General features: G+C 42.3%; 1 long non-coding RNA gene across 1 annotated transcript in view; it reads left to right on the forward strand.

Annotated features, from left to right (window-relative positions):
• The window catches only part of LOC137345986 (uncharacterized), a 79047-nt gene extending 78350 nt beyond the window's left edge, over positions 1–697 (forward strand). Inside the window, exon 3 of the long non-coding RNA XR_010968623.1 lies at positions 372–697. This is a non-coding gene — a long non-coding RNA (uncharacterized lncRNA). The remainder of the gene's footprint in view (positions 1–371) is intronic.
• The last annotated feature ends 7973 nt before the right edge of the window (positions 698–8670 follow it).

The raw sequence follows: 8670 nt of genomic DNA on the forward strand, positions 1-8670 counted from the left end.
GAGTCAAAGTAGAAGTTGGCCTCCCTCACCAAAATGGTGAACAAGACAGGGCCCAATATTATACTTGAAAACGGGGGGCTTTGTTCCAGGGCAAATTCCAATGGACATCGACAAGTTCTTATCAGATCTTGAGATCAGCATCCGCTGTTGCTCAGCGGGTCATAGTCTTGCCTCTGAGTCGGGAAAAGCTACGGCTTCAATCCACACTCCCCAGGTTATCTGGTCATGATCGCATTGTTCTTTGTGGGATCTTGCTGCCCGCAGATTGGCTGCTTTGTTTCCTACATTACAACAGTGACTACACTTCCAAAAGTAATTCTGATGAAAGGTCATTGACATGAAACGTTTACTCTGTGTTTCTTTCTCCACAGATGCGGAGTTTTTCCTGTTCCTATTTCAGATTTCCAGCTTCCGCATAATTTTGCTTTCGTTGCAGCAGAGCTGTGCCCCAGAATGGGATTCAACCCTTGAGTCGAGAGGATAAACGATTGAGGCAGGCAGATGAGAAGGGATGATAGAAGGGATTATAGCCATGCTACCCAACCCGAACCCGACCAAACCCAACTACATGTGTCGGGTTCGGGTCGGACCGGGTCTATATTCTGCGTCCAGCATTCGGGCTCAGGTCGGGTCGGGCTGGACTGTACTATTTAGCTTTGGCAGTCTTGGTGCTACTTGTCATGTCCATTTATGTGAAAACCCCAATATAAATACATATGATGTATTAAAACTTAAGTGTGACATTTTTAAACCGACCTTTTCACTGTTATGTTTTTTAAAAAATTTAAAATGTGGGAACTGGTTTTTAGTCTGGAAATGTTTGTGAATTACATTTCTAAGTATTTAAAATGACTTTAGAGTATGAAATTCAATAACACAAATTAGAGGCTGCCTTCCCTGCCCAAAGGAAATTCAGGAGTTAAATGTAAGTTCCATTCATGTAGTGGCTGCCAAAATGGTATGAAATTCACTGGATAATTTGAGTAACGGTCATGTGAGTTAAAATTAGCCTCTAAAGGAATACGAATGTCTCATTTTATACATAACACATGCTTAAAACATAATTTATGAACTTGTTTTCTTTTAACATTGCAAGTGCAGACTTGGAAAAATAGCTGTCGTGCCCTGCCCAGCCCACTCTGGTTGTAAGCATGTTGATGATTTGTCTTAACTTAAAAAAAACTTTTCAAGAATTAGGTTATTGAAAGAGGACAAGAAAAATAGCCTACCATGGAATTCCATGATGGGATTGTTTATGTAGAAAGTCACGTTGCAGCTGTTGTGTGATGTACATCTGGGAAGCTGCGACATTATGATTGAAAGCGAGTGCCCTTGATCACATCAATTGATCTTGTGGACAAAATCCACTAGGAATTATCAGTTAAGCCAAAACACAGGATCCAACGTTCTTAATTCTCATTACTGAGTGGATGAGAAACTAACGTATACTCAAATTATCTTAGCAGGTCTGGCAGCATCTGTGGAGAGAGAAGCAGAGTTAACGTTTCAGGTCAGTGACCCTTCTTCAGAACTAGCAAATATTAGAAATGTCAAAGGTTATAAGCAAGTAAAGCGGGGGTAGGGCAAGAGATAACAAAGGAGAAGGTGTAAATAGGACAGAATAGCTGACCAGAAGGTCGTGGAGCAAAGGCAAACAATATGTTAATACTGTGTTGAAAGACAAAGCATTAGTACAGATAGGGTGTTAACGGACTGAAAATTGAACAGCTGCAAGTACAAACATGAAAAAAAACAACGGGTAAGAAAACTGAACAAACTAAGATGAAATAAAATAAAATAAACACAGAAAAAAAAATTTAAAAAATAAAAAATAAAAAAATAAATAAAAATATAAGTAAAATGGAGGGTCCGTCAAGCTCTGAAATTATTGAACTTAATGTTCAGTCCGGCAGGCTGTAGTGTGCCTAATCAGTAAATGAGATGCTGTTCCTCAAGCTTGCTTTGATGTTCACTGGAACACTGCAGCAATCCCAGGACAGAGATGTAAGCATGAGAGCAGGGGGGAGTGTTGAAATGGCAAGCAACCGGAAGCTCGGGGTCCTGCTTGCAGTCTGAGCGACGGTGTTCCGCAAAGCAGTCACCCAGTCTGCGTTTGGTCTCCCCAATGTAGAGGAGACCACATTGTGAGCAGCGAATATAGTATGCCACATTGAAAGAAGTACAAGTAAATCGCTGACTGACCTGAAAGGAGTGTTTGGGGCCTGGGATAGTGAGGAGAGAGGAGGTAAATGGGCAGGTATTACACCTCCTGTGATTGCAGGGGAAGGTGCCATGGGAAGGGGACGAGGTAGTGGGGGTAATGGAAGAGTGGACCAGAGTGTCACGGAGGGAACGATCCCTTCGGAATGCTGACAGAGGAAGGGAGGGGAAAACATATTGTTTACCTTTGCTCCACGACCTTCTGGTCAGCTATTCTGTGACCTTGTCCTATTTACACCTTTTTGCCCCACCCCCGCTTTACTTGCTTATAACCTTTGACATTTCTAATATTTGCTAGTTCTGAAGAAGGGTCGCTGACCTGAATCGTTAACTCTGCTTCTGTCTCCACAGATGCTGCCAGACCTGCTGAGTATTTCCAGCATTTCTTGTTTTTATTTCAGATTTCCAGCATCTGCAGTATTTTGCTTTTATATTACTCAAATTATCTTAGTTTTGATAATCCAATGTTTCAAATGCAAATATTAAAAATGAAAATGCATAGAACCAATATTTACTGTATCTAATCTAGACATTATGCACACTTTTTTCCCCGTATATATTGGGTGGTGGAGGGGGGGGGGTGGGTGGGTTGAATAATTACTACTGGCCATCCAAGTATAAATTCTAAATCTTCCACAGTAATGAATCAAAACACCCTGGTATATTAATCTGCCATCACAATCTATATTAGTCAACCTAATAGCTTGTGTTCCTTGAATGAAGTATTCCTCCCATCCTAAAGGGCTGGTTTTCTGTTCCATTGGAGTGAATAAAGATTTGGCTATCTCTAGAAACTTTGGTTCATGTCAACACCAGTTTGAAGACATTAAACAGTGTAGTATTATTAATGCAATATTTTCCCATCAAATGTAGATCATTTCAAACAAGCTATAATGGCTGTAGAAGTAATGTTGATTGATTTTCAAAAGCAAACCTTTGCCCCATTATTTGCTAACTGATTGTTTCACAGTAGCAGACAAGCAACATTGCAGAGAGAAAACACCTATCAGCGTAACTAATAAAAAAGTATATCATGCCACGTACGCATAGGAATAGATAGGATGTTAGGTGGTTCGTTTCCCAGAGAGTGTAGAGCCTCTGGACTACATTGTCAGCTGATGTGGTGGGTACTGACTTTCTCAGCGGCTTCAAGAGGGAGCTCGATCAGTTCCTGACTGTGAGAAAGATTGCGTCATATAGAAAGAAGGTAAGTTTCTTTACAGGTCCATTACATGGTCCATGTAATCTCCTGGATTGGTTTTCGACTGCCAGGGCAGCAAGGCATTGGAGAGGAAATTTATTGAGTTTTTTTGCCCCATATTGGCCCAGACATTTTATGTTTTTTTTCCACTCCTAGTAGATTTAGATGCGAGTTAGGGAGAGGGAAGAAGTGTTCAGCTGTCTTGGTGTGGGGCAGTCTTGATGGGCCAGCTAGTCTTCCTGCGTCATTTCCATAAGTTCGTAAGCTAGAAATTTCCTTCTATGTCTACTCAAATTGTACAGGGACCTGAATGTAACAAATGCTACAAGTACCTCCTTCCTCAATATTGTAGACGAAGAAGTAAGTAGCTGAGGATCTAAAACAGACAAAAGTTGGTCATGCTCTTTGACAGCGCCATGTCTGGGTTCCTGAACTGTCTGCTAATGCAAGAGTAATGGTGGGTGGCTCATCCTCACACTTGCTAACTTATCTTGTCTACCTCAGGCACCCTAGTAGAGTTTGGGAGCTCTCTGACACAGTACTAATGATGTAGATTTCCCAATTGCACTAACAGTCATTCCCATTAGATGGTGGTATTGTTCCCTTTGTCATCTACAATTTTTTGCTGTTTCAATAACATATTTTGGGTCAGGTCGGGCGTGAAAAGAAATTAAAGGAGTCGGGCTGAAATTAGGAAGCAGATTTAGTAATAACTTTCACAAGGGAACAGAAGAAATTTGCAGAGTGATGGTGAAAGAAGAGAGGCAGTTAGACAAATCGGATATAGAGAGAAAGTTCTGGAAATACTCAGCAGATCAGGCAGCATCTGCGGAGAGAGATAGAGTTAACGTTTCAGGTCTGTGACCTTTCATCAGAACTGGCAACGGTTAGAAAAGAATTAGGTTTTAAGCAAGTGAAGGGGAGGGGGTGGGGGAGAGAACAATGGGGAAGGTGTCTGATAGGGTAGAGGGCGGAGAGATTAAATAACAAAGCTGTCCAGGGACAAAGGCAAACAGTGTGTTAATGCTTGTGGTGAAAGACAAAGCATTAGTGCAGAGAGAGAGTTAATAGCAGAATAATGAGTCTACATGAAAAACAGGCATGTTGTTAAAAAATAAAATACAAAAATATGAAAAAAAAGGCCAGTCATGCTCTGAGGTTATTGAACTCAATGTTCAGTCTGCAAGGCTGTAGAGTGCCTCATCAAAAGATAAGGTGCTGCTCCTCGAGCTTGCGTTGATGTTCACTGGAAAACTGGAGCAGGCCAAAGACAGAAACGTTGGCATGAGAGTGGGGGGCGGGGCAGATGTGTTGAAATGGCAAGTGTCCCGAAGCTCAGGATCATGTTCTCGGACTGAGTGGAGGTGTTCTGCAAAGCGGTCACCCAATCTGCGTTTGATCTCCGCAATGTAGAGGAGACCACATTGTGAGCAGCGAATACAGTATACTACATTGAAGGAAGTACAAGTAAATCCCTGCTTCACCTGGAAGGAGTGTTTAGGGCCTTGGATGGTGAGGAGAGATGAGGTAAAAGGGCAGGTATTACACCTCCTGTCATTGCACGAAAAGGTGCCATAGAAAGGGGACGAAGTGTCGGGGGTGATGAGGATTGGACCAGGGTATCGCGGAGGGTTTGTGTAGTGTTTATGGGATGTGATAGTGTAGTGTTTATGGGAGGGGTTAGTGTAATGTTTATGGGATGGAATAGGGTCATGTTTATGGGATGGGGTGGTGTAGTGTTTATGGGATGGAATAGGGTCATGTTTATGGGATGGGGTGGTGTAGTGTTTATGGGATAGTGTCGTGTCTATGGGATGGGTTAGAGTAGTGTTTATGGGATGGGGTTGTGTAGTGTTTATGGGATAGGCGAGTGTAGTGTTTGTGGGATGGGATAGTGTCGTGTTTATGGGAGGGGATAGTGTAGTGTTTATGGGACGGGATAGTGTAGTGTTTATGGGATGGAATAGGGTCATGTTTATGGGATGGGGTGGTGTAGTGTTTATGGGATAGTGTCGTGTCTATGGGATGGGTTAGAGTAGTGTTTATGGGATGGGGTTGTGTAGTGTTTGTGTGATAGGCGAGTGTCGTGTTTATGGGAGGGGATAGTGTAATGATAATCGGATGGAATAGTGTAGTGTGTATGGGATGGGTTAGAGTAGTGTTTATGGGATGGGGTTGTGTAGTGTTTATGGGATGGGGTTGTGTAGTGTTTATGTGATAGGCGAGTGTCGTGTTTATGGGAGGGGATAGTGTAATGATAATCGGATGGAATAGTGTAGTGTGTATGGGATGGCTTACTGTAATATTTTGGGATGGGATAGTGTCGTGTGTATGGGATAGGTTAGTGTAGTGTCTATGGGATGGCTTAGTGTAGTGTTTATGGGATGGGATAGTGTAGTGTTTATGGGATGGGATCGTATAGTGTTAATGGCAGGGGACAGTGTAGTGTTTATGGGATGGGATCGTATAGTGTTAATGGCAGGGGATAGTGTAGTGCTTATGGGATGGGTTAGTGTAGTGTTTATGGGATGTGATAGTGTAGTGCTTATGGGATGGGGTAGTGTAGCGTTTATGGGATGGGATAGTGTAATGTTTATGGGATGGATTAGTGTTCTTATGCGCTGGGATAGTGTAGTGTTTATGGGGTAGTGTCGTGTTTATGGGATTGGTTAGTGTAGTGTTTATGGCATGGGATCGTATAGTGTTAATGGCAGGGGATAGTGTAGTGCTTATGGGATGGGATAGTGCAGTGTTTATGGGATGGGACAGTGTGGTGTTTATGGGATGGGATTGTGCAGTGTTTATGGGTTGGGATTATGTCGTGTTTATGGGATGGGACAGTGTGGTGTTTATGGGATGGGATAGTGCAGTGTTTATGGGATGGGACAGTGTGGTGTTTATGGGATGGGATTGTGCAGTGTTTATGGGTTGGGACAGTGTTGTGTTTATGGGATAGTGTCGTGATTATGGGATGGAATAGTGTCATGTTTATGGGATGGTGTGGTGTAGTGTTTATGGGATAGTGTAGTGTCTATGGGATGGGATAGTGTAGTGTTTAAGGGATGAGATAGTGTCATGTCTATGGGATGGGTTCGTGTAGTGTTTATGGGATGGTTTAGTGTAGTGTTTATGGGATGGGTTAGTTTAGTGTCTATGGGATGGATTAGTGTAGTGTTTATGAGATGGTTTAGTGTCGTGTTTATGGGATGGGATAGTGTAGTGTTTATGGGAGGGGATAGTGTAATGATAATCGGATGGAATAGTGTAGTGTGTATGGGATGGCTTACTGTAATATTTTGGGATGGGATAGTGTCGTGTTTATGGGATGGATTAGTGTAGTGTTTATGGGATGGGTTAGTTTAGTGTCTATGGGATGGATTAGTGTAGTGTTTATGGGATGGTTTAGTGTAGTGTTTATGGGATGGGTTCGTGTAGTGTTTATGGGATGGTTTAGTGTAGTGTTTATGGGATGAGTTAGTGTTGTGTTTATGTGATAGTGTCGTGTTTATGGGATGGGTTCGTGAAGTGTTTATGGGATGGGTTAGTGTACTGTGTATGGGATGGGGGTAGTGTAATGTTTATGGGAGGGGTTAGTGTAGTGTTTATGGGATGGGGTAGTGTCATGTTTATGGGAGGGGTTAGTGTAGTGTTTATGGGATGGGGTTAGTGTAGTGTTTATGGGGTAGTGTAGTGTTTATGGGATGGGTTAGTTTAGTGTCTATGGGATGGATTAGTGTAGTGTTTATGGGATGGATTAGTGTAGTGTTTATGGGATGGGTTAGTTTAGTGTCTATGGGATGGATTAGTGTAGTGTTTATGGGATGGATTAGTGTAGTGTTTATGGGATGGGTTAGTTTAGTGTCTATGGGATGGATTAGTGTAGTGTTTATGGGAGGGGTTAGTGTAGTGTTTATGGGATGGGTTAGTTTAGTGTCTATGGGATGGATTAGTGTAGTGTTTATGGGATGGATTAGTGTAGTGTTTATGGGATGGGTTAGTTTAGTGTCTATGGGATGGATTAGTGTAGTGTTTATGGGATGGATTAGTGTAGTGTTTATGGGATGGGTTAGTTTAGTGTCTATGGGATGGATTAGTGTAGTGTTTATGGGATGGATTAGTGTAGTGTTTATGGGATGGGTTAGTTTAGTGTCTATGGGATGGATTAGTGTAGTGTTTATGGGATGGATTAGTGTAGTGTTTATGGGATGGGTTAGTTTAGTGTCTATGGGATGGATTAGTGTAGTGTTTATGGGAGGGGTTAGTGTAGTGTTTATGGGGTAGTGTAGTGTTTATGGGATGGGTTAGTTTAGTGTCTATGGGATGGATTAGTGTAGTGTTTATGGGATGGATTAGTGTAGTGTTTATGGGATGGGTTAGTTTAGTGTCTATGGGATGGATTAGTGTAGTGTTTATGGGATGGATTAGTGTAGTGTTTATGGGATGGGTTAGTTTAGTGTCTATGGGATGGATTAGTGTAGTGTTTATGGGATGGTTTAGTGTAGTGTTTATGGGATGGCTTAGTGTAATATTTATGGGATGGGATAGTGTCCTGTGTATGGGATGGGTTAGTGTAGTGTCTATGGGATGGATTAGTGTAGTGTTTATGAGATGGGATAGTCTAGAGTTTATGGGGTAGTGTAGTGTTTATGGGATGGGATAGTTAGTGTTTATGGCATGGGATCGTGTAGTGTTAATGGCACGGGATAGTGTAGTGCTTATGGGATGGGGTAGTGTCATGTTTATGGGAGGGGTTAGTGTAGTTTGTATGGGATGGGGTAGTGTAGTGTTTATGGGATAGTGTCGTGTTTATGGGATGGGTTCGTGAAGTGTTTATGGGATGGGTTAGTGTACTGTGTATGGGATGGGGGTAGTGTAATGTTTATGGGAGGGGTTAGTGTAGTGTTTATGGGATGGGGTTAGTGTAGTGTTTATGGGATGGGGTAGTGTCATGTTTATGGGAGGGGTTAGTGTAGTGTTTATGGGATGGGGTAGTGTCATGTTTATGGGAGGGGTTAGTGTAGTGTTTATGGGATGGGGTAGTGTCATGTTTATGGGAGGGGTTAGTGTCATGTTTATGGGAGGGGTTAGTGTAGTGTTTATGGGGTAGTGTAGTGTTTATGGGATGGGATTGTGTTTTGTTTATGGGATAGTGTCGTGTTTATGGGATGATGTGGTGAAGTGTTTATGGGATAGTGTCGTGTTTATGGGATGGGATAGTGGAGTGTTTATGGGATGGGTTAGTGTAGTGT

Source organism: Heterodontus francisci, chromosome 29 (assembly GCF_036365525.1).
Source record: "Heterodontus francisci isolate sHetFra1 chromosome 29, sHetFra1.hap1, whole genome shotgun sequence".
Classification (NCBI taxonomy): Eukaryota; Metazoa; Chordata; class Chondrichthyes; order Heterodontiformes; family Heterodontidae; genus Heterodontus; species Heterodontus francisci.